We start from the raw sequence: 26,055 nt of genomic DNA on the forward strand, positions 1-26,055 counted from the left end.
TAAATTAACCCCCATTTTTTATTTTATATAACATGAGTCTCAACCACATTAAGTAACCTGCTCATAGTCAGAGAGGAAGCAAGGGACTGGGAGACTTGTATCACCGGTGCCTTCTGCCTTCTGTTTGTAGTGCCACATAGAGCTCTGTCCCTGATGCCAAGAGTGAACAAACCCCAGAGCGGACCCCTCCTTGGCATTTGGAAAATGTACCAATGGTACCCAAAGCCAATCTAATAATAAAAGTTATGAAGCAGAGGGATTTGTCCGCATACATGGATCTCTGAATAAAAGTCTGACCTGGATGTTTCATAGATGCCAATGTCGTCTCAAAAGCCATTTGGCTTTTTTTTTTCCTTCCTTTTTAATGTCTGACTATAAAAGTTTGAAATATAAAGCTTCAGCATGAAAACCCTGACACAGCCTTGACTACTGTAAAACAAGCAGGAAAAGCTATAATAATTTCACTTTTATAATATAATCTGAAATTGAATTACTCTCATTTCATGGCAAAGTCAATATTGCTAATGGATTAGAAACATGGCTGATAAAAGTATTATTGAGTTCATATTTGGGGAATCACGTGAAAACAATGATTTTTCTTGTGGTCTATTGCACTTGAAACTTGGCACTGATCTGAAAAGTAACTTTAGTGTATAAACCACTTTAGTAGGTAAATGCTTAGTCAAAATAAATGAATCTAAAAGGGTCTGATAAAGCTGTTAAAAATCTTTCTCATCCTCCCCATTCTATCACTAAACTACCAGTGGAGGCCTGGGGCCCAACTGTGAAAAGACCTAATCTACAAGGTGACAGTCATGGTGAGGGGCTATCCATGAAGTAGAAGCCTATGATTTCCTCACGCATATTCTATATATCGACCAGTTGAACAATGAATTGGGAATCCTAGACAAGAGAGTAATCCAAGCCACTTTTTAGCACTGTAAATTTGGGCAAATCATCCTCTCTTTGGGTTTGCGTTATCATCCAAATAAGAGGCTGGCCTACAAGAATGTGACTATGTTATGCTTCTGTAACTCTACAATATCCAGTAAAGTTGTTATGTTCCTCTCATTTAAAAAGGTTCCAGCCCAGCCAGTGTGGTTCAGTTGGTTGAGCACAGTCCCATGCACCAAGGAGAGGCTGCCAGCTCAATTACTGGTCAGGGCACTTGGCCGGGTTTCGGGCTCAGTCTCCAGTGGGAAATGTGCAGGAGGCAGCGGATCAATGTTTCTCTCTCATTGATGTTCCTCTCTCTCTCTTCCCTCTCCCGTCTCTCTCTAAAATCAATAAAAACAATTAAAAAATAAAAATGTTCCCAATTTTCAAATGTTGAGTTACCTTGCGTAGGCCTGCTTTTATACTGGATACAGCTAGCCTCTTTGCTTTAAAGATAAAAGTTCTCCATTGTAAAAAGCTGAGTCAAATAGTAAAGAAATTATAAAGTCAGATATTAAATAAATTCAAAATTATTGCAAAGAGCCAGATGAAAAATAAACAATTGAACATTCTAATACAAAAAAGTGACTGCAATTGCCTCAACAGATGGGCTTCACAGCAGATTAAAACAGCTGAAGAGAATTAGTGAATTGAATGGCATAAAAGAAGAAACTGTGCTGAATGAAGAATGCCAGTAAAAATAATGAAAAATTTTTTAAAAAATAGGAAAGCTATAGGAAGAGAGTAAAAGGTATAATACAGATACAAAAATAGAATCTCAGAAGAATAGAACAATGAGCACAAGGTAAATGATAGAATAAATAATGAAAGATATTTTTCCAAAACTGCGAAAATACATCAAGCCATAAATTCAAGAAGTGCAACATAAGCAAGATAAAACTGTAAAGCAAATAAAGAAAAAGTATAATCTTCTAAAGAATAACACTACTGAATTTTCAACACAAATATGAAAACCAAAGAAATTATTTATTCTGAAAATAAATTATTTTAGCTGAAACCAGTTTGGCTCAGTGGATAGAGCATCAGCCTGCAGACTGAAAGGTCCCAGGTTCGATTCCAGTCAAGGGCATGTACCTGGGTTGCTATTTTAAATGAAGTTAACATAAATATTTTAGAGAAATAATAGCTATGCAATTTTCATGATGAGTTACACACACACACACACACACACACACACACACACACACACACACACGGGGTGTTGAGTGGAGTCCTTGTGTCCTGATGTCATGACCTTCCTGCATTCCGCCCCAGGGAAGGACATTCCTGGGCAGGCATCGCTGGTGTTCGATGTTGCCTTACTGGACCTGCACAACCCCAAGGATGGCATTTCCGTCGAGAATAAGGTGGTCCCTGAGAACTGCGAGCGCCGCAGCCAGAGCGGGGACTTCCTCAGGTATCACTACAACGGCACGCTGCTGGACGGCACCCTCTTTGACTCCAGGTGAGGGCCATGGCCGGCCCTGCCCCTGATCAGGGTGGGGGGGCCAATTGGGGGTGAGGCCGGCTGGGGGGAGGAGCTGCGGGAGGTTGAGGGGGCCCAGATTGGGCCAGTTGGCTGCTGCAGTGCCCATAATAGCGACCAGTCATTCCGGTTGTTCTGGTCATTTTGCCGTTCCGTCACTGGGCTTTTATATATATATAGATTATGGAGTAATAAGCATATATAGCATTAAAATACATGGTGATAACGAAACACTGGGAAGAAGTGGGAAAAAAACTTAAAATATTTTTAGAACTTCTTCTTTTGAAAAGTAGATAAAGGACCAATTTATATAAGCCTTTATTAAATAAAGTGTATATTTTATAATAGCTATGGTAAACACTAAAAGAAAAAAATAAGAATGTATAAATAATAAAATAATTGAGGAAGAAAATGAAACAATGCATTAATAATTAACTTACCCAAGACAAGAAAGAAGAGATTTGTGAATATAGAATGTGGATATAAAAACAAAAACAGTAGTAAAATTGCAGATTTAAACCTGAATATATGTCATTATATTGTAGACAAATTAACTGATTTAAGTTATAAAGATGGTCTGCTTAAAATAGAACCACCTTAAATAGATAATATAGATGGATAGATAAATAATAGAGAAATGTGTCAAAACAACCAAAGTGATTGATGTCTGTTACACTTGTTTATCCTAATGTTAAGCCCTGTGATGATGACATTACTATGTTATCATTTTACAAATACAACAAATTTAATTTAAACAAATATTAGATATTTGGTGAGTTTTAGTGTCACCATAACCCTGATACCTATGAACCTTAACTTATGCCAACATTAAATAAATATCATACCAGGATTCTATTCGAAGTTTGTAATGCCAATTAACCCAGCTGTGTATCACAGACCTATCAAACTTGTTATCACTCAAGTTCAAGTTATTATAGTCATGTTTCCCTAGGACTCTCATTCTCAGATAATGCAGAGCTTCCTTTCACCATGTCCTAATGGCCTGCTGGTCCCCTGCTCTCTGGAGCTCTATTACACAGCACATAATTTTTTTAAAATATATTTTATTGATTTTTTTTAGGACTCTCATTCTCAGACAAAGCAGAGCTTCCTTTCACCATGTCCTAATGGCCTACTGGTCCCTGCTCTCTGGAGCTCTATTACACAACACATTTTTTTAAAAAATATATATTTTATTGATTTTTTACAGAGAGGAAGGGAGAGGGATAGAGAGTTAGAAACATCGATGAGAGAGAAACATCAATCAGCTGCCTCCTGCACACTCCCCACTGGGGACGTGCCTGCAACCAAGGTACACGCCCTTGACCAGAATCAAACCTGGGACCCTTGAGTCCGCAGGCCAACGCTCGATCCACTGAGCCAAACCGGCCAGGGCAACACATAAATTTTCATATTTATTTTTCAATTGTCCCTTTGTTCTTTAATATGTCCCATTCTTGTGACCTTCATTCTATAAACATACAATTCCCTGGGTCTTGTTTCACCTGAATCCCTGTGCTTCTAATATTATCCAACATATCACATTCTGGCTGTATTCTTTCAAGCCCAAGCTTGTTCTTTGCCTCCCATAATAACACATTTTCTGTCTGTGTCCTTCTATTTCATCACTCTTACTGCCTTTACCCTACCATATTTATAGTGCATAATTTCCTTTGCTTTCAATTTAGCAACCCTTCCCTACCTAATATCTTTGTTTATTCAGTGTAGAATTCTTAGTCCATCATGTTGAATTCACATTTATAAGCAGTCTCAATCCCCTGGCCCACTTGCAATTCCATAGCTCTCCCTGAACTAAATTGCACACTTGGACCAATATAAATAATTGCCTTTTTCCATTCTTGTGTAGCTAAAAGAAAATCACCCAACCATGAAGTCCTCCCCAATTCAATGTGATGGCAATATCAGGATTACCTGGGTAGCATTCAAAACTTCAGTACTGGCCACTAATCAATTTTCTCTACATATTTGTTGAATTGAATGGAATGTTTCATATTTTGTGCAGTGCTTTTTCACTAAAAAAATAGTAGAAAGATAACTGTACAATCTTGCATCTCAATAATGAAGACATGTTGAAGTATTACACTGATGTACATATGCTAGATTAGAATACATCAAGATGTTTCTTGTTTGTAGAAGTAAAATAAAATAATAGAATTTTTCTATTGCAATGGAAAATTTGTGATTAGAATTAATATTAAGTGATTATTCATGCCTGTCCTCTATTTTAAGCTTTGGCAGATTTTTAATAATGTAGATGCTAACATGCATTTTTTGGATAAGATTCTATCAGTAGGATGTATATGTGGTGAATTTATGTCCATTAATTTGAAATGTGAGTTTGGGAAAAGAAAATCTATCTAATAGGATAGATTGTCCAACTTGTAAGATTTATTATTTCATTTTGAATTGATCCCTTCTATCAAAAAGCATAGGTTTATTTGATATAATTAAACAACCAAGGTAGTTGCTGTTATTTAGTAATCCTAGCATATTTACAGGGCATGGTGCAGTAGAAGAATTGATCTACCAAACACAATTACACCTGTTCATGGGGCTTACAAAAGAATATTAAGAAATTCCAATAAGTAATTTCAATCTGTTCTTATAAATGGAAACTACATCTGAAAAGCTGTTGGATATGAGACAAGAAAGAAAAGAAAAAAGGTTATTTTGTTTTGCAAATTTGTACTTTGATAGTTCTTACATTTATCTAGTGACAATAACAACACACATCAGTCTGGCATAACAGAGAGTCAAATGTAGATTTTTTTTTTCTATATCGCACAGTCGTCTATTATTTAAATAGGTACAGAGTTTTCAGATATTGAGCAATTGTTCTCCATGCTTTCAGCACAGTGAAAAAAATAAAGCAAGGCTATTTTCAGACAGGAAAGATTACACTGTAAAGATAGGAAAGACTTCTTGGATTTCAGTAATGTGGTCAGGGTCATCTAGCCCAGTGTAACCTCTAATGGTAATGCAGACTCCAGATATTTGTGTGGGTCATCAATGGGGTGAAAACAGCTGTTTTCAGAAGTCCAAGAGCAAGTGAATAATGAGATAAATTTATTCATTATATTTTGTTCCTTAGTAACATGAAAGGTCTAATACATATATAATGAGTTTGCAGTACTTTCAGTTAAAACCACAAAACGAAACAAAACCAAGCAACGAAGTCACTTAACTAATGGGTTTTTTGTTTTGTTTTGCTTTTTCTTCCACTCAGTAAGAAGTCTGGAAGCAGGCAGTCTACATCCAAGGCTGCTACTGAAGCTCAGTAAAGCTTTTGGGAGCAGAGCTACATCAATATTTTTACTACACTATCTTTAGTGCATAGACCCTCATTCTTATGCTTGCCACTTTCATTATGTAAGATAAGCTGGGAAATGCTGTGATGTTTAAGAACGCCTATAACTCAGAGGCTCAGCACAATCAACATGTATTTTGCTCATCCAAAGTCCACTGTGCATCCAAGTGAATCTCCGTGGCAGCTCTCCTCCATGCAATGGCAAAGCAATTCAAACCACTTGGATCTATTGGGTAGGCATCTCAGCACATTGCTTCCATGGTCCCCAAGGCAAAGGAAGAAAGAGAACAGAGAGTGCACAAAGGTTTTTCACTGCCTAAGCCTGGAAGTGACATTTCCATTTATATATCATTGAACAAATTCAATATAAGGAGTAATGAGTATAGTTTGGCATACAGCAGTGATGGGGGAGGGGGGGATATAGGATATTGGGAGTAATAGTAATGGATAACTTAACTCTCTGTATGCTTAAAATGACAGTTGTACCTTCAGGCTCTATATATGCTTCCCAAAGATAGAAGACAGAGAAGAGAGAGAGAGAGAGAGAGAGAGAGAACAAAAATGCTTTTACCTGCTTCTATTTACTTTTTATTTGGAGAAGCACATTACTACTAAGAAAGCCTTGTCATAATAGAAAAGTTTGGTTGTGCTATTTTGCAGAAATAATTTTGTAAGAATATTTTGCCTCAGAGAACATTACAGAGTGTTGTCCAGATGGTGGTGAATGCGCTATTTGAATTGCAAACATTAAGGATACATTTTCATTTATTATCTAGCTTTGAGAAGAAGAGGTCCCTACCGTCCCATCACACCAAGGTACTATGGTATGTGTTAATGTTGACAGCATTGGGCTCTTACATAATGTGATTCACGAAGCTTGGAAGTAAGTTTTCCTCCCAGGTATCACACAGGCCAAATTTACAGTATCCACCTAGGTGTCATAATGACGTGTTGGAGGCCAAGGGATCATATAAATTATAGAGGATTTTACAGTTTGGAATGGAGTCAAATAAATTGCCAAGAATGAAGCTTGAGAGGTAAATGCCGCAGGATGCTGTAGACCCCGGGCTAACAGCAGCCAAAAGAAGACCTGGTGAAGAACCGATCTGAAAGGTGCTAAGAGCCGCTAGTGACTTTTAAGCTGGAACACTATGTTTTCACTTCTAGGACCTTCTGCATGGCCAGTCTATTGGTGGAAAGGCGTGTTTCTGGCTAAGCCACAAGTGTACCGGCATATGCTTCCATAATATCAGATGGTGTGTTTGGGGAAGGAGAAAGCACTGAGGGAAAGTTAAAAACATCTGGGGACTTACTGAAATCAGAACCCCTCCCCCAATACCTTTTCCTCTCTAGTAATATTTTTTTAAATATATTTCTTATTGATTTCAGAGAGGGAGGGAGAAGGAAAGAGAGATAGAAACATCAATGATGAGGGAGAATCATGGATCGGCTGCCTCCTGCACACCCCCTACTGGGGTCAAGCCCAAAACCCGGGCATACGCCCTTGACAGGAATCGAAACTGGAACCCTTCAGTCCACAGCCTGATGCTCTATCCACTGAATGAAACTGGCTAGGGCCTCTCTAGTAATAGTTTAAAATGCCAATACTAAGAAAAGAGAAATAGTCACAAATTACTATCATGATTCTTTTATTTTTAATTATTATTATGATTCTTAGTAGTTTTTCTAACTCAGGACTCAGAAGGATTGTAAATAGTATCAAGTTTATATCATGAAGATCAACCACACCTATAGTGAAGGAATTATAAATTAGTGACTTTCAAACAGAAAATATGCCACATACACCATACCATATACCATGTTGAGTATAAATGCCTCCCTGCTCTGCTTTGATTTTGTCTCTAGTTAATCATTACCCAAGCTTGATAGAGTCCTTAAATGATATGATCAGCAAGCAAGGTGGTTAAAACTAAATGTTCTGTAACCACATTTTGTGCATCTGATTACTGGTTTGGTTACTTTATGATCTTCAAGTAAGTTAATTAAATTATCTGATTTTGAGTTTCTTCTCATGAAAATCATTAATAACTACCTAAGAGAGTTCTTGTGAGTTAAAATACAAATGCATTTAGAGTTCTCTATTATTATTATTAGCCTGATGAATCCAGAAATACTTTATCTAAAATGGGGGATTTCTAGTACCAATAGCAACTGTTGCCCCAACATTATTGTCCGTGACACTATTAATAGCTGGGGTTGACCAGCAGCCCCTGAACGATGGATGAACAGATTATTCTGACACAGTTTCACTTTGAAAGAGAAGCTAAGGGTCAGCCCGGCTATAACAGCCAGGCAGCCTCAATTGCCTGCCTCAGTTAGGCGTTTATTGGAATTTTTATCTTTAGATACAATCAGTAGGGTGAGTAATCTTGGGAGAACACAAGTGTTTACATTATCCTCTGGGCAAGGGCATCCAGGGATTAAGCATAAGGATTCCAGTAAACACCGGGGTCTGCACATGCACAGACTTGTTTGGAAAGGTCAAGGAATAATTAGGGGCGCCACCTTTGACACTCCCCTAATTCTCCCCTAAGTCAGAATTCCGATAAACAGGGCAGGCGGCCTTCCACACACTTCCCTTTTCTCAGAACATCCTCCTTACAACTTTCCAACCAAGTCTCGTGTGCTCCCCAACAATTAATGTTAAAAAATAGCCTAATGAGTACAAGCAATAAACATTTATGCTCTTATTTACAATGATAGATCTGGTACACATATATAATAGTTCAAGAAACAGATATTACAATTTATATACAAATTTTTAATCAAACTTAAGAAAATGTGGAAATTTTTTTAAAGCAATTGAACACATCATTAAATTTTGAATTTTTTCAAAGTGTCTTAAACTCAAAGGGGACTTCCATTCCTTAAGTGCTACTTTGAGAATAAAATTATTAAAATAAAGATTTACTCTTCTTTATCTTGCAATATTGATGCTCCTAATGTATTCCTGGCAGTTGTGCTATTTGAAACTATCTCTCTTTCTAACCCTGTGCCTGCTAGTCATATAATGAAGTTTTTGTTTCTTGGTTAAATAAACAAATTAACAAAAGGATCTAGCAAACAGAATAATTATAACTTTACAATTAAAGGTTACCAAACCAAAATAAATGCAATATTTATGCAATTAATCATATGTTTGATCTCGGCATATTTAGGAAAGTCAGTTTTTAAACAAATAGACCATTTTTGTTATGGACTGAGAAAAAAGGAATAATTAAAATAATTAAAAGTGGCCACATTTTCATTTAGTTGTGAATGTTAGTAAGCAGTGATATGTCACTGAAAATTACTGTCATAAACCAGACTAGTCTATATTAATACTTCGTACCCTATCCTCATTTTCATTAACTAAACAAAGGCAATGGCCTTCGTTAATGTTAAATAAGTTTTCAAAATAATTAACACCAAATGGAGCTGGAAATTTGTACATCTATATTTAAAAAAGAACATTGACTCCTACTTTGCCCATACAAACACAAATGAACAAAAATATCAAGTTCTAGAAGAAAATATAGAGAAAACTTCCAAAAAATTAAAGATTTCTTAGACACAAAGCATATGATTCTAATGAAACACATAGATAAATGGTTTTAATCAAAATTTAAAACACTTACTCTTTGAAAGTCACTGCTAAGAAAATAAAAATACAAGCCATGAACTGGGAGAAATCATTTGAAATTCACATAGAAGATTTTAAAAAGTCATGTTCAGAGTATGTATATAAAGAAGCATCAAATGCTATGATAAGAAATAAGTAACCCAATAAAAAATGGGCAAAAGATTTGAATAGATGCTTCACCAAAGAAGTTGTTTAAATGATAATCACTTGAGAACATGGTTGTATTTTATGTTTTTTTTATGGTTGAATTATATATATATATATCACATCTTCTTTTTTAAAAAATATATTTTATTGATTTTTTACAGAGAGGAAGGGAGAGGGATAGAGAGTTAGAAACATTGATGAGAGAGAAACATCGACCAGCTGCCTCCTGCACACCTCCTACTGGGGATGTGCCCGCAACCAAGGTACATGCCCTTGACTGGAATCGAACCTGGGACCTTTCAGTCCGCAGGCTGACACTCTATCCACTGAACCAAACCGGTTTGGGCCTCACATCTTCTTTATCCAATTATCTATGGAAGGACACATTAGTTTTTCACATGTCTTGGCCACCGGGAATAATCCTACAATGAACATGGGGTGCATACATTTTTGAGGATAAATGTTTTCAAATTTTTTGTTAAATATTGCCATTTTGTTGTCAGGCAGAGAAAGTTAAGAACCATATGAATTCACCCATATGTGGGATATAAAACTGAAAGCAACAAATGAACAAGCAAGAAAAAACAAACAAAGAAAAACTCATAGACACAGACAATAATATGGTGGTTACCAGAGAGAAGGGAGGATGGGGGGGATAGTAAAAGGTAAAGGGGGTCAAATACTATAATGACAGAAGGAGATTTGACTTTGGGGACAGGAATACAATGTATCATAGAATTGTACCCTTGAAATTGATACAATCTTATTAACCAAAGTCACCACATAAAATTTAATTTTAAAAAATGGTGGTCAACATCATTAGTCATTAGAAAAATGAAATCCAAATACCAAAACCGCGATGATGTATAAGTACATATACACAAAAATTGCTGAAATTTAAAAACAGAAACAAAAACTGACCATACCAAGTGCTGGTGAGGAGACAGAAGTCATATATTTCTGGAGGGAAATGTAAACTGGCACAATTACTTTGGCATATAAATTGCCAGTTTCTTAAAAAAAATAAATAAACATAGACCTACCATATGATCTGGCTTTTATACTCCTAAAAGAAAAGAAAGCATATATACTCAAAATAGCTTATCCACATAAAGCAGTTTTATTTGTAATAGCTAAATCATTGAACAACTGACATTCTCCATCAACAGATAAATAGATAAACAAAATGTGGTACAGTGGAATATTACCTAGCCCTTACTCTGGGGCAAGATGGAGGGCCTAGCCCTTACCCTGGGGCAAGATGGAGGGCCTAGCCCTCGCTCTTTCATACATATACACAAAAATTGCTGAAATTTAAAAACAGAAACAAAAACTGACCATACCAAGTGCTGGTGAGGAGACAGAAGTCATATATTTCTGGAGGGAAATGTAAACTGGCACAATTACTTTGGCATATAAATTGCCAGTTTCTTAAAAAAAATAAATAAACATAGACCTACCATATGATCTGGCTTTTATACTCCTAAAAGAAAAGAAAGCATATATACTCAAAATAGCTTATCCACATAAAGCAGTTTTATTTGTAATAGCTAAATCATTGAACAACTGACATTCTCCATCAACAGATAAATAGATAAACAATTTGTGATATATCCATACAAGGGAGTACTACTTACTGATATAAAAAAGATAAACTATTAATATTTAAAGCAACATAGATAAATCTATCTCAAAATAATTATATGTGAGAAAATAAGCCAGACAAGATAAGAAGTCATGCTGTATGATTTCATCTCTATAAAATCTGAAAAACGCAAACTAATATGTATTGACAGGAAGCATACCAGTGATGGTATGGGGATGAGAGGAGGGAAAGTAAGAAGGTGATTATAAAAGAGGCATCAGGACACCTTTGAAAATAATAATGTTTGTTATCTTGCTTATAGTGATGGCATATTGATTTCAGAGAGGAAGGAGAGGGAGAGAAAGAAACATCAATGATGAGAGAGAATCATTGATTGGCTGCATCCTGAACACCTCCCACTGGGAATCAAGCCTGCCACCCAGGCATGTGCCCTGACCAGGAATTGAACCATGACCTCCTGGTTCATAGATCTATGCTCAACCACTGAGTCATGCCAGTTGGGAAAAATTGTACACTCTAAATATGTGCAATTTTTTATGTTAATTTTACCATAATGATGCTATTTTTAAAAGCTCATCAAACTCTATATATTAAATTGTATTAATAAAATTAAAAGTATTCTAAAATAATATTCAGTAAAATAACCCCTATAAACAATTTAAATAAATGAATTTACTAAAAAATCATAAATAGAGTATGCTTTTCAAACTGTGCCTTTCTACTTTGCTGGAGATTCATTACGCCTCTGGCACTTGAGAATTTCAGTCTAGAGGACTAAGCCTACTCATAGCTACTTAGCTTGCTGACTTCAAAACACTAGCATGAACTATTGTTGTTCTCTTTAAAAATAACTCTTCAGATTTATAAAGGTCTTTATAGTCAAAAAGCTCTAAGAGGCTCATGTATATGTCTCTACTACAAGAGGGTCAGCTTTGTGAATAATATCACACTTGTATAGGCCATTATGTTTTCAAAGAACTCCTACATATGTGGTCTTGTTTGATCATCAGAAATCATCTAATTCCGTCAGTCTCCCAGCATCCTGCTCAGAGACAACTGATTTCCCAGTATTCTGGCACATGCTCCATTGTCACTGCCATGATCACCTTTAAACAGAATCCACATCTGATCCATGTCCACCTCTGCCTCCAGCCAAAGTCTCTCATGTATGGTTATTTGTGTTAAAACCATAGGATGCCAGAGTTGAAGACACTTCCAGAAATCACCACAAATCTCTTACTTTACAGATGACACTGAAGTCCATAAAACTTGGTCTTACTTAGGAACCTAAAAGGAACCTGAGGACTAGTCCACCAAATAGAAAGTCCTGTATCTGACATGCAAAACACTCTGGAGTTATACCACGTTATTCCCGACAATATTGCCTTTGTTCCCACTAAAGTGCTTCTTTCTTTCTTTTTTTAAATATATTTTTATTGAGTTCAGAGAGAAGAGAAGAAAGATAGAAACATCAATGATGAGAAAGAATCAATGATTGGCTGCCTCCTGCACTAGTAATTGAGCCCACAACCCTGGCATGTGGTCTGATCTGGAATTGAACCATGGCCTCCCAGTTCATAGGTTGATGCTCATCCACTGAGCCACACCAGCTGGGCAAGTGCTCTTTGCTTCATGGCATTATCATCTTCATCATTTTAAACTACATATCCATTTCCCTAAATTTTACTTATTATTATTTTCTCTCACTGGTACATAAGGCAGTAAGCTCACTGAGGACCATGTCTGTATCTGTTTTGTATAACACCAGAGTCCAGCACATTGTCCAATACTAACTGCAGCACAGTAATTCTTTGTTGGGTGATTGAAAGGATGGTGAACAATGCTTAATATGTTCACTTCATTCCAAATACACCAGGCTTCTTACCAACAACATTTCCTGTTCACTTTTTTCTTTTCATGTAGAATGCTCATTTATGGTGAAAATAAGTAGATATTATCTTCAATTGAAAGATGAAGAAAGTGAGGATTAGAGTACTTACTCAATTAATATTACTTAGCCAGCACCAGACATGGTATTTATTGCTTAAATCATTACACTTGAATAGCTCCCTCACACCATGGAGAATTAATTATATGTGGATTTTTCTCCAAATAAAATGGAAGAGCCCCAAATTTTCACATATTTTAACTAGGTGATTGTGACATATAGAAAAATGGTTCAGAGTCACACATATCAACAGTATAGAATTGTGCATTATGCATAAATATTAATTCTTTTTTACTTTCTTAAAACTGCAATTGTTTATCAGGCAGCTTCAAATACTTCATATAGATCCCAAAAATAGTTTGTACCCAAAAAAGCCTGCAAAATGTTCTCAGATCATAATCCATTTGCTTTCATTTCACTCACAGTTCTAGGAAGCATGGATATATGCTTTTGTAGTACAGGCATTTTGAAGCATTAAGTTGGAAACACTGAGGAAAGACACTAACTAGAGTCTGAATGAACATATGTAGTCAGCAAAAGGGCTTTAGAAATAGACCTCACCCCAAAACGCTAGCAGAAGCAGAATCAAGAGGAGAGGAAACCCAGACTCATAATTACCACCAAATCTGAATGTTTTATTTTTTAATTATCTTGATATAATTTCAGACTTACAGAAAAATCACAAGAATAGTACAAATTTTATGAAATTCTTTCATCCAGATTCCTCCAAATGCTTACATTTCACTATATTTGCCCTTTCTTCCCTCACCTCCCCACACTATCTCATTGTTTCATCTCTGAGCCTTTTAAGATTAAGTTGCAGACATAATGACAGTTGATCCTAAATAATTCAGTGTGCATTCCCTTAAAACGCAAAAATTACCTGAGCCCTAGCTAATTTGGCTCAGTGGATAGAGCACGATTCTGGTCAAGGGCATATACTGTGGTTGCAGGCTCCTCCCTGGACCAGGCCCTGGTCAGGGAGCATGCAGGAGGCAACCAATCGATGTGCTTCTCTCACTTATATATTTCTCTTTGTCTTTCCCTTGCTCTTCCACTCTCTCTAAAAATCAATGGAGAAATATCCTTGGCTGAGGATTAAAAATTTTTTTACCTGAATTAACTATGGAACCTTTCTCAAAATCAAGAAATTAAGATCAATGCACCTGCAGGCCCTTTTCGATGTCACCATTTATTATAATAACATCTTTTATAGTCTGCTTTAACCTGTAACAGTTCCTAAACCCATCTTTTTATTTCATGACTGATAATTTTAACAGAGCAAGACAGTTATTTTGCAGAATACCTCTTAATTTTGGCTTGTCTGATATTGTCCCATGGGTGGACTCAGGTTTTGCAGATTTGGCTGTGAAAATACAGCATGATGCTGAATTCTCAGTGCTTCATATTAAGAGGCACATGTTGCTAATTGTTATAGCTTAGCAAATTTATTTTTGATCACTTGATTAACGTGGTATCTGTCAGTTTTCTCCACTATGAAGTCAGTATTTTGCTCTTGATAATATATACATTACAAAGTACTTTGAGATTATGTAAATATAGTGTTATTCCCTATACTTTCACTCAATAGTTTCCATATCCATCCACAACTCTTGCTTGAATTACTATCATAATGCTTATCTAGTATTGATTTTCTAATTTCATCATTTCTTCTACATGTGTTCTTGATCTTTAAAAATGACAAAGAGCAGCTTTCTCTCTTCTCTCTCTCTCTCTCTCTCTCTCTCTCTCTCTCTCTCTCTCTCTCTCTCCATATAGATATAAATATATATATACTAGAGGCCCGATGCACGAAATTCGTGCAAGAGTAGGCCTTCCCCCAGCTGCTGGCACTGGCTTTCTTCCAGCCGCCGGCAGGCACCTGGGACCCTGGTTTCCCTCACAGCCCTGGCTTCATCCGGAAGGATGTCCGGTCTAATTAGCATATATGCTTTTATTATTATAGATATATGCACACACACATATACACATGCACATATATTCTTAGGTATAAATATTTAAGATTATATATATGTACATACATACACATATATACAACATATATATGTATATGTATTTAGGTAAGTATAGAAATCTTAGAATATGTGTCTGTGTATACGTATGTATGTATTTGGTCAGTGGGAGCCCCTTCAAACTGGCTCCTTATATCTTTTAATAAGTCCCCATAATTCTTTGAGCACTTTTTTCTTTCTAGATTAATGCCCCAGGCTTCTAATCCGTCATTTCTCTGAAGAGCTCTGACTCCTTTTACTTGATATAGGTTTGGAAACCAAGATTAAAGTAGTAGGTATGTTCATTTCCATATGGATTTTATTTCTTCTAGGTGCTTTAGTATAGATTAAAAATACACACCCATGTGTTTGTGCATGCACACATACATACTAGTATATACACACTCACATATATTTTCATTCATTTTTATATCTATTTTATGAGTTCATATTGATATTTCCAATTCTATTCTAACACCTCTAAGATTAGGAGCAAAGATAAGATATTTCTACTAGCAACACTGTAATTAGACAATGTGAATAGGCAATAGCTAGAAATCAAAGGTATACAAATTGGGGGAAAATAACTTAAACTTGTTTCTATTGTCAGATTATATGATGATGTGCTTAAAAAGAACTAGAGAATCAATAATAAACCTAACCCAAATGATACAAAAATTTAATAAAGTGGCAAATTATAAAGTTAGCATGTATAAATCAATAACTTTCATATACACAAGAAATAATCAGTTAGGGATATAATAGAATTTACCCTACTCCAATTAATATAGCAACAAAAAAGAGTTAAAAAAACAACGTTAAAACACTATATTTTTAAAGATCAATTTTCTCTTTCAACAAAGAACTGTTTAATAGAAAGTTATTAAATTTCTAGTTTGAATGGATTTTTAAATTTTGTTAAAAATTTCTAGTTTTATTGCATTGTGATCTAAGAGTGTTTTATTTTTACTTTATAAATCTTTCTGTTTTTGTGATATGAGGTATGGTCAATTTCCAAGGCTGCTTCATGCACACTTGAGAAGAGGTGTGTTCTCCATAAATAGTGTATAATGTTCAATATATAATCACTAGAGGCCCAGTGCACGGATTTGTGCACCAGTGGGGTCCCTGGGCTTGGCCTGTGCCCTCTAGCAATCCGGGACCCCTAGGGGGACGTCAGATAGCCGGTTTCGGCGCAACCCCTGCAGGCCTGATCCAGACAGGAGGGAGCCTGATCCTGTGCATTGAGCATCTGTCTCCTGGTGGTCAGTGCACATCATAGCAACCGGTTGACCGGTCATTTGGTCATTTGGTCGTTCAGTCCTTAGGCTTTTATATATATACTAGAGGCCCGTTGCACAAAGAGATTCGTGTAATAGGTTTTCCCTTCCCTTGGCTGCCGGCACCGGTTTTCCTCCGGCACCCAGGACCCAGGCCTTCACTCTGGCTGGAGTCTTTAGTGTTGGCTGCTCCGGCTGGAGCCTTTAGAGTTTTCGCTGCTCCGATGCTTCGCTCCTACATATGCAAATTAACCACCATCTTTGTTGGGTTAGTTGGCTGCTCTGAAGCTTTGCACCTACATATGCAAATTAGCCGCCAGCTTTGTTGGGTTAATTTGCATACTCTCTTGGTTGGCTGGTGAGTGTAGCGGAAGGATGGTCAATTGACATGTTTGTCTATTATTAGGTAAGATAGATAACCTTATTCAATCAATTTTGTACTGAGAATGAAGTGTTAATGTCTTCTTAGTGTTTTTATATATCTTGATTGGCTGGTGAGCATAGTGGAAGGATGGTCAGTTTACATGTTTGTCTATTATTAGGTAAGATAGATAATGAAGTGTTAATGTCTTCTTAGTGTTTTTATATATCTTCTTGCATCTCTGGTAAGTTTTGCTTTTAAAAGTGGTTGCTCTGTTATTTAGTATATAGATATTCATATTCATTATTTCTCCATTGTAAAATGTAAACTTTATCATTAGAAGTTTAGTTTTTATAAAATTTAATCGTTTGTGGTTCAAATTTTACTTTGGTTAATATCACTATCAGTGTCCATGGTTGCTTGCTTATTATTTCAGCTTAACAGGTATACCTTTGTGCATCCCTTTCTTTTCAGCCTTTTAAGTGATTGATATAGATATGTTTCATATACACCATTTAGTGTCTTTTTACAGTATATCTTTAAATTTTATCTATCGATTTTTGAGAGAGAGAGAATCATCAACTAGTTGTTCCACTTATTTATGTTTTCGCTGGTTAATTCTTATATGTGCCCTGACCAGAGATCAAACCCTCAACTTTAGTGTATCAGGATGATGTTCTAACTAACCGAGCTACCCAGCCAGGGACTATATTTTTCTTCTTAATAGATGAGTTAAGCCCATTTTTCTTTTTAAATTTCATTTGGTAATTAAGAAGCTTTATATTTTTGTTCTACCTTTTTAATGCCCTTCTTTAACCTTCTCTGCTTTGTAACGTAATAGAACACTTTCTGTTTGTTTAATTTATTGAAGCCAATTTCTCTGGAATATTGCTAATATTATTGCTTTCATTTTTTGGTACCTTCAATGGGGTGGAAAGGGTCCCCAGACCTTGGTTATAAAGAAGAAATACCTCAAAAATAAAGGCTGGCAACCAGTAGCTTCTGAAAGTGTGGGCCTCAGTCATAAAGTAGAGACCAGAGTAAGGACTTGAAGTAGAGTCAGTTAATAAGTGGTTTGTTCCATGTTTCCTTATCAGGGACTCTGGACCCCTCTGTCCTTAGGGCTTCATAGCGCATAGACTCGGCATACCCAAGCCAGTATGTAATTAGTCTTTCTTTCTGGAGTGAAGGGTATCTTTATCCTTTTGTTTTGTAGACCCTTAACTTTCTCACTATAAATGTAATTTTAAAGTGTTAGCAAGAAAGAGTATCAGAGTCAGTAAGGGCCCCGGTCCATGTCCTTCTTACAGAAAATCCACAAAGTATACAGTAACACCTCATTTACCAAAGACACAGTTTAAAAAAAATACATTTTCACATTTAGAATATGCTTCCTTCTGCAATAGTATCCACTCCCTCTTCACTCAGAAGCATCTACAGCTCTTTATTATGTGATTATCATTCTCTTGTGTTTTTTAATAGGTAAATACCTACACTTTTAAATAATATATTACACTTGTGACAATTTTGAGAACTTGTGGAGAGTGAATTATATTCTATTTTTCTATAATTTGATTTTTTCACTAAATACATTAATTTTTCATTAATGCTGTTGAATGTAGCTTTGTTTACTGAATTTTCAGCGCTGAATGTGATATAATTTTATAAATACTATATTTTTGTTATATAAATACCATGATACAACCTCTGTTACAAAACTACAGTCTCCCATTTACCCTTTACTGCATTTTTAGGAATTGTTCCAAACTGGATATGAACACTAAACATGGTTTTGAGATGGCCTGGCACTGGGCTAATTCAGATTGAGTTTATTGTGTCTAAAACTCTATAGTGATTTTTATATATGTCGCTGCTAAGATTACCTGCTCTACTCTTTATAATGACTGGCTTCAACAGATCCAATGTATTTATTTTTGTTAATTGCATATGATTAGAATTATCTCTTGTCCCAGCCTATGGGGACTTTTGGATCCTCAGTCTGTCCTCTAGCAAATTTCTCTGCTCTTTTGACACATTTATATTTGATGATCTGAATCATTGGTGGGCCAGGGCAGGATGGACGTGGTGGCAGCCCTGACACACATGTTCAGGAATATCACTCAGATTGACAGCTCTGTTAATCAATTCCATTTGAGAGGTTATGGGATTATATTCTATTCTACCTAAATGCCCATCCACCTAGCCCCTGTACTATCAGGGACTGACAACTGACTTCACTGGAATTCAGCTCTGCCTATTGAATCTTTGTCATGGCAGTATGTGAAGTCTGTCAGAGAAGAAATTGAGATTGGTTAAAAAGGACTTGTCCTTTGTGATCCCTGCTGGGTTTTATGTCAATTGTGCCATTTCTAATGTGCAATATTCACCACTGACAGATGTCATCGAGCAGATGGGCATGTATTTGGGAACTTAGAAGTCTTTTCTTTTCGCTTATTTAAAGCATATTAAGCATACTGATGACTCTTCTGCTCATTTGCAACACTTCACCCAAGTTCATGTGCGTTGAAAGGGAACTTAGAGTCTTTTCTTTTCGCTTATTTAAAGCATATTAAGCATACTGATGACTCTTCTGCTCATTTGCAACACTTCACCCAAGTTCATGTGCATTGAAAAACATTCACCTGTGTATTAGTAATCACTCATTAACCGTGAAGAAATTATTGGAGCAGGACATGGCTGTATAGATCATTTAACTCAGTGGTCTTGGTTTTTAAACTGTGTTCCTCTTAGAGCTGTACATCCGTGGGCAGCCAGGTTGTGTCCAGGGGAGCTGCCCACAGTTTTAGACATGTCCATCTGCACTTTAATCAAGATGTCTCATATTTTTTATTTATAGTCTGCATTTCTATTGACTTTTTTAAAGGTTCTGCTATAATTTTTTTTTCAAAATGCAACCAGTCCAGTTTCCTGCCCTTTTCTTCCCACCACATTTTTGACATGAAGTCATCTGTCCATCCATGGTGTCACTATATTAAGCAGATTGCTAGCATTTGGGAGAATGGCTCAATATTATCTGCAGTTCTGAGTTTTCTTTGTCTTTTTTGAGCAGAAAGTAGTGAGTGTGGTAGAGGTAGCGGTCAGCATAATGGAGTGAAAAAGCAGAGAATATGTGTGTACATATATATGTGAAATATAAGAGCTCAGCCAGATAGAAATTGTACTATAACATAAATATGTAAATCTAAAAAATGGATTGTTATTCATACCATTCCAATGCACACTGAAGACTTAAAATGTTTAGAGATTGCTGAGGAAGCTGGAATCCCCCAGCAGTTAAATCCCTAGTTTTCTTATTTAGCTCTAGCTTGTTTCATGATACCCTATTATTTCATCCCTCCTTATCTTTTAAAATATAAGAATTTTTACCAGTGATTTTTACTCTCATGATTTTTTTTACACTTAAATTGCTGGCTCTGAAGGGACTATCTCTGTGCAAGCATAAAATCTTTTTTTTTTCCTTTGGAAAGAGGTGTACTAATAAGAATTGCAAAGGCACAAATAAGGTGAGGTGGTCAAGATACTATTGCTATATAACAATCAACAACAAATTTTCAAGTGTAAAACAATCATTTTATTACATTCCTAAAACCTGTGGGTCAGAAATTCAGAAAGAAAGAGAGAGAGAAGGAGGGAGGGAGGGAGGGAGGGAGAGAGAGAGAGAGAGAGAGAGAGAGAGAGAGAGAGAATATGAATATACTTGGCTTCCTTCTGTTCCACAATGTCTGGGACGTCATCTGGGAAAACTCAAAGGCTGGTAGTGACTCAGCCTTTATTAGAATCATCTGGAGATAGCTTCACTCACATGGCTGGATGTGGTTGCTAATGTCAACCAAGGATTCAGCTAAGCTGATGGGCAGCACTTCCAAGTAACACCTCTCAAAGTTTCCACATTGAAAATGAACATTTCTCCCAGTGGGTATTTGGGCTTCTTTTTGGAATGCTGGTTGGTTTTTAAGCACAACCATCCCCAAACCACAAAGCAAAAGTTTGTGGCACTTTTTAATCTAACCTCAGAATTCATGCAGCCTCCCTTCTTCCACATTGTAGAGGTTGTGCAAGTCAAAAATACCCACCAAGAACATGGATGACCATATCGGAAAAATTCAATGTGCCAGAGTCCATCCTCTGATTACAGCAATTTACATCTCTCCCACATACAAATTACCTTAATCTCAACGTCCGGACTCTCCAGTCTCATGGCATTATGGCATCTGGTCCAGTCTAGGATCTAATCATCAGAATCAGGCACAGGTGTAATGAAACCTTTCGTTCTATTCCTCTCAGTCTGAAGATCTAATGAGACTAATTATCTTCCCTACAAATGCAACATACAGTGGTGAGAAAGGACTAGGGCAGTGATGGCGAACCTTTTGAGCTCGGCGTGTCAGCATTTTGAAAAACCCTAACTTAACTCTGGTGCCGTGTCACATATAGAAATTTTTTGATATTTGCAACCATAGTAAAACAAAGACTTATATTTTTGATATTTATTTTATATATATAAATGCCATTTAACAAAGAAAAATCAACCAAAAAAATGAGTTCGCGTGTCACCTCTGACACGCGTGTCATAGGTTCGCCATCACTGGACTAGGGTAACTGCTATGGACACTCTCATAAAAAACAAAGTGGAAAACACACTTCCACACTTGTGGAAATGGGTATATTGTTTTTGTTTTTAGTTGAAATACATTATTTTTTTAATGTGGAAAATAGGAGAAACACTGTTTCATAACAGTTCTGACATCCAGGTGTTCCCGATTGCCGATGAATTGACTAGAGCCCAGTCTGAAGGGTACATTTTGCATTTTCAACATTATTGTAGGAGACTGTTGACAAACCTTTTATAACTATACTAGAGGCCCGATGCACAGAATTCATGCAAGGGGCTCAGCCCTTGCAGCCACGGAGGCTTGCCTTGGCCCTCGTAGCCCTGGCTTCATCTGGAAGGTCATCCGGAAGGATGTCTGGAAGTTTATTTGGCTGTCTGATCTAGTTAGCATATTACACTTTTATTATTATAGCTAACAAAGGTCTCTTTTCCTCCAGCTTCAAAACACATTTTCCTTACCTTTTCTTAGGCCCTCACTGACACGTGAGGATCAACAGTGTCCCTAGCCCTGGCCGGTTTGGCTCAATTGATAGAGCATCAGCCTGCAGACTGAAGGGTCCCAGGTTCAACTCTGGTCAAGGGCACATGCCCTGGTTGTGAGCTCAATCCCCAGTAGGGAGCATGCAAGAGGCAGCCAACCAATGATTCTCTCTCATCACTGATGTTTCTATCTCTCTCCCTCTCCTTCCCTCTCTTGGGCGCTACCGCCCCCTGGTGGGCGCTGCAGCGATCCAGGGGGGGCGGTGATGGCCACAGGTGCATTTGTTTTAACTTTTTTTGTATTACCTTTCTATTCTGAGTTCAATAAATAGTTTCATAATTTCAAACTTCAATGTTTCTAATTTACACCTTTCTTTACTATATTTTACGAAAAAGGTAAACGTTAATACATATATCTTTCTGTTTAATTGCTATTAAAATTTTAAAAAAATTAATTTCCAGGGGGCACTGAGTAATATTTTTTCTGGAAAGGGCGCGGTAGGCCAAATAAGTTTGGGAACCACTGCTCTAAGTCCTTACATCCTTCCCCACCCTGCCCCCAAATTGTCCCAAAGATAATGCAATATACCTTGGCTTTTTTTTTTTTCCCACAGAAATACCACTTTTCCAGATACCAAAATCTCTTGGCTAATTATTGCTGTGTAACAAATCAAAACTAGGTTTCTTAAAATAACAACAATAATTATTGTACTAACAAGTCATCAGTTTGACCAGGGCTTTATGAAAATGAATTTTTGCTATTCAACTGGGCCTAGAGTATCCACTTTTGAGATAGCTGCCTCACCTGATGGGCATGGCAGTGCTGGCTGTCAGCTCAGAGCTCAGATAGGGCTGTGGGTCAGGGCATTTGTTCTTCTCTCTGTAGGGCCTCTCCATGGGCCGCTGGAGCTAATTTATGAATAATAGCTTGATTCCAAGAGCGAACATGCCAAATGAACTGAGGAGAAATGAATAGTACTTATATGCCCTAGTTTCAGAAATCACATATCATTACTTCCACTACTCAAACATAAGAGTATATAACTGGAATAAACATTCACCACGAAGAGTATGTTTATAGGTGGATATATGTTTAATTTTAAAACTTCACCTGCAAAAGTAACAGAGATTTATTGAAAGAAAAGGAAATACAAATATCCACATAAAATAAAACATGCAAACCACACACACATTAAATCATTTACTTGACCTATTAATACCAAAACCTTCAAAAAATACACAGCCATCACTTCTATGATCATTTTCTTTATGATTTAGTATAACTATGTATTGCACATCAACCTTACTCTCATAATGTTGTCTTCAATGGCTATGCTATGTAACAGAATTTGGGGCTGCTGAAAAACTTGGAGCTTTAGCTGGAAGAATTGCAGGCCAGCCTCCCACTGCTATATATCTATTCAAGGTTTTAGTGCAATGTGCACTTCTGGGAAGAACAGACTAATTTCTCTCCCTAATTTAGTAATTTAATATAACAATATATTGAGATGTAAGAGTGGCCTCTTGGGTAAAGGCTGAATTGAGAATCCTGAAGTCTTCTTTGTGAAGTTCAACTCCATTAACTATGTTTAAAGGACCAAAAAGGCCAATTTAACAGAAAAAATAAGAGGAGCTTCTTCTGTGAGAAATAACCTGGTATTGCTTTGCTCAGCTGAACTCTTTGGGGAAAAGACTGCAAGTGTGAAAGCAGAAAGAACATAACTATGAACATTTGAAACAATTTGACCCCAAATTTTTTTCTATTGAATATTTGAATTGCAAGTGATCATAAATGAAGTAAAATTTTCTGTGAATTTTCAGGGAGCACTGCAGCCTCAGTATGTCAGCAAAGACCTTGAAAGGTGGCCATGGAAGTAGTGAGGAGGACACCAGAAGTAGTGACCAGAGACTTCAAGGGCCATACACTGTAAAGAATACAGACTTTATCCAGCCAGTGTGGTTCAGTGGTTGAGTGTTGACCTGTGGACCAGAAGGTTACGGTTTGATACCCGGTCAGGACATATGCCCATGTTACAGGCTTGATGCCCATGTTGTGGGCTCCATCCTCAGGGTGGGACACCCAGGAGGTAGCCCATCATTGATTCTCTCTCATCATTGATGTTTCTATCTTTATTTTCCTTCCTCTCTGAAATCAATAAAAATATATTTTTAAAAAAGAAGACAGACTAAACAATTAGTTCAGAACAGTCACAAAATAAACAAATAAAAAGAACTGTAGCCTACAATACTAACAAAAATCACTACTGAAGAGGAGTAATCTGAATTCCAGACTTGCCATATTATATTATTTAATATGTCTAGATTTCAACAACAACAACAAAATTTTGAGACATTCAAAAAAACAACAAAGTATGGCTCATACAATGAGAAAAAGTAGAAAGTGACCTTTAGGAAGGCAAGTTATTGTATTTAGTAGAGAAAAGAAAAAAATAAAATTGCTATTTTATGTGTGTTAAAAGAGATAAAGAAAACCATGTCTGAAGACTAAAGGAAAATATAACTGTAATGTCTCATAAAATAAGAATATAAAAAATAAGATAGAAATTATACCAATGAACCCAATAGAAATTCTGAGTTGAGAAGTATAATAACTGAAATAACAATGTAGTAGAATTTTGGACAGCACATTTGAGCTGGCATAAGAAAGATTCAGAAAAATTAAAGAAGGGTCAGTTGAGAATATTCAGTTTTAGGATTAGGAAAAAAAATGGCTGGGGGGAAAAAGGCTGAGATTCAGAAACCTTTAAGACACCATTAAATACACCAACATACAGATAATGGGAAACCCCAAGGAAAGAAGAGACACAAAGTGTCAAAAAGAACATTGAAGAAATATTGGCTGAAAGCCTCCCAAATGTGATGAAAAATATGGACCTACACATCCAAGAAACTCAACGATTTATTAGTGGTATAAACTCAAAATGATCAATGTACATATATGTCAGAATCAAATGGTCAAAAGACAAAATCTTGAAAGCAGCAAGAGAATAAAAATATTTGTAATAAACAAAAGATGAGAGAATTTGTTCCTCAGAGACAAGCCATACAAGATATACACAAGGGAGAACTTTAGGCTAAAATAAAATGACACCAGAGAGTAACTCGAATCCACATAAGAAAATAAAGAGTGTCAGCAAGGCTAACTGCCTACATAAATATACAAGGCAGAATACATTTACTTTTTGGCTTATTTTTTTATTAAAAAGACATCTGAATAATGCAATAAAACTAACACTAAGTTGTTGGGCACACAATGTATAAAGATGAAACATAAAAATAACAGCAGAAAGGAGGGCAGAGGTAAAGGAGCTATAGAGAAGCAGAATTTTTAATGTAATATTGAAAATAGATTGTTATTAATCTGGACTAGATTGTTATATATTCACATATTAATAATAATATTCAGAACAATCATTAAGAAAATAAGTTAAAATGTATAGCAAAATAAATTACAAGAGAATTAAAATGAGATGCTAGCAAGTATTTATTTAACACAAAAGAATGTGGTAACTAATGAACAAAAAAGGCATAAAACATATCAAAATGACATATGTAAGTCCTATCTTCACAGTATTCACACTAAATTTCAAAGATTAAACTCTCTAGTTAAAAGGCAGAAATTAGCAAAACAGAGTTTTAAAAATTTTTCAACTACTGGTATATGTTATATACAAGTAATACACTTCTTATTTAAATATTCAAATGACTTTAAAGTAAAGGATGGAAAGAGATACACCATGTAAACTATAACAAGAAGAAAATTAGGGTGGCTATACTAATATCAGACAAAATAGGTTCACATGGTACTTGATCCAAGATAGACCATATGTTAAGAGTGCAACATCAGAAGGAAATGAGAAATTAACAATATGTAGAAATTTAGCACCATTCTTCTAAGTAATCTATAGGTCAAAAACAAATCCATGGGGAAAATCTAAAAATAATTTGAATTTAAAAAATCAAATGAAAACTCAATATATGAAAATGTGTAGAATGCAACTTAAGTGATTTTTAGAAATATATATATACTAGAGGCCCAGTGCACAAAAATTTGTGCACTCGGGGGGCGGGGGGAGGGGGGTCCCCCCGCCCGGCCTGTGCCCTCTTGCAGTCTGGGACCACTTGGCAGATAACGACCTGCTGGCTTAGGCCTGCTCCCGGGTGGCAGAGGGCA

At 36.3% G+C, this 26,055-nt stretch overlaps 1 pseudogene; it reads left to right on the forward strand.

The window, feature by feature from the left end:
• The first annotated feature begins 2,186 nt into the window (after nt 1–2,186).
• Nucleotides 2,187–26,055, forward strand: part of LOC102238975 — a 42,022-nt pseudogene continuing 18,153 nt past the window's right edge.

Source organism: Myotis brandtii, unplaced genomic scaffold, assembly GCF_000412655.1.
Source record: "Myotis brandtii unplaced genomic scaffold, ASM41265v1 scaffold850, whole genome shotgun sequence".
NCBI lineage: Eukaryota > Metazoa > Chordata > Mammalia > Chiroptera > Vespertilionidae > Myotis > Myotis brandtii.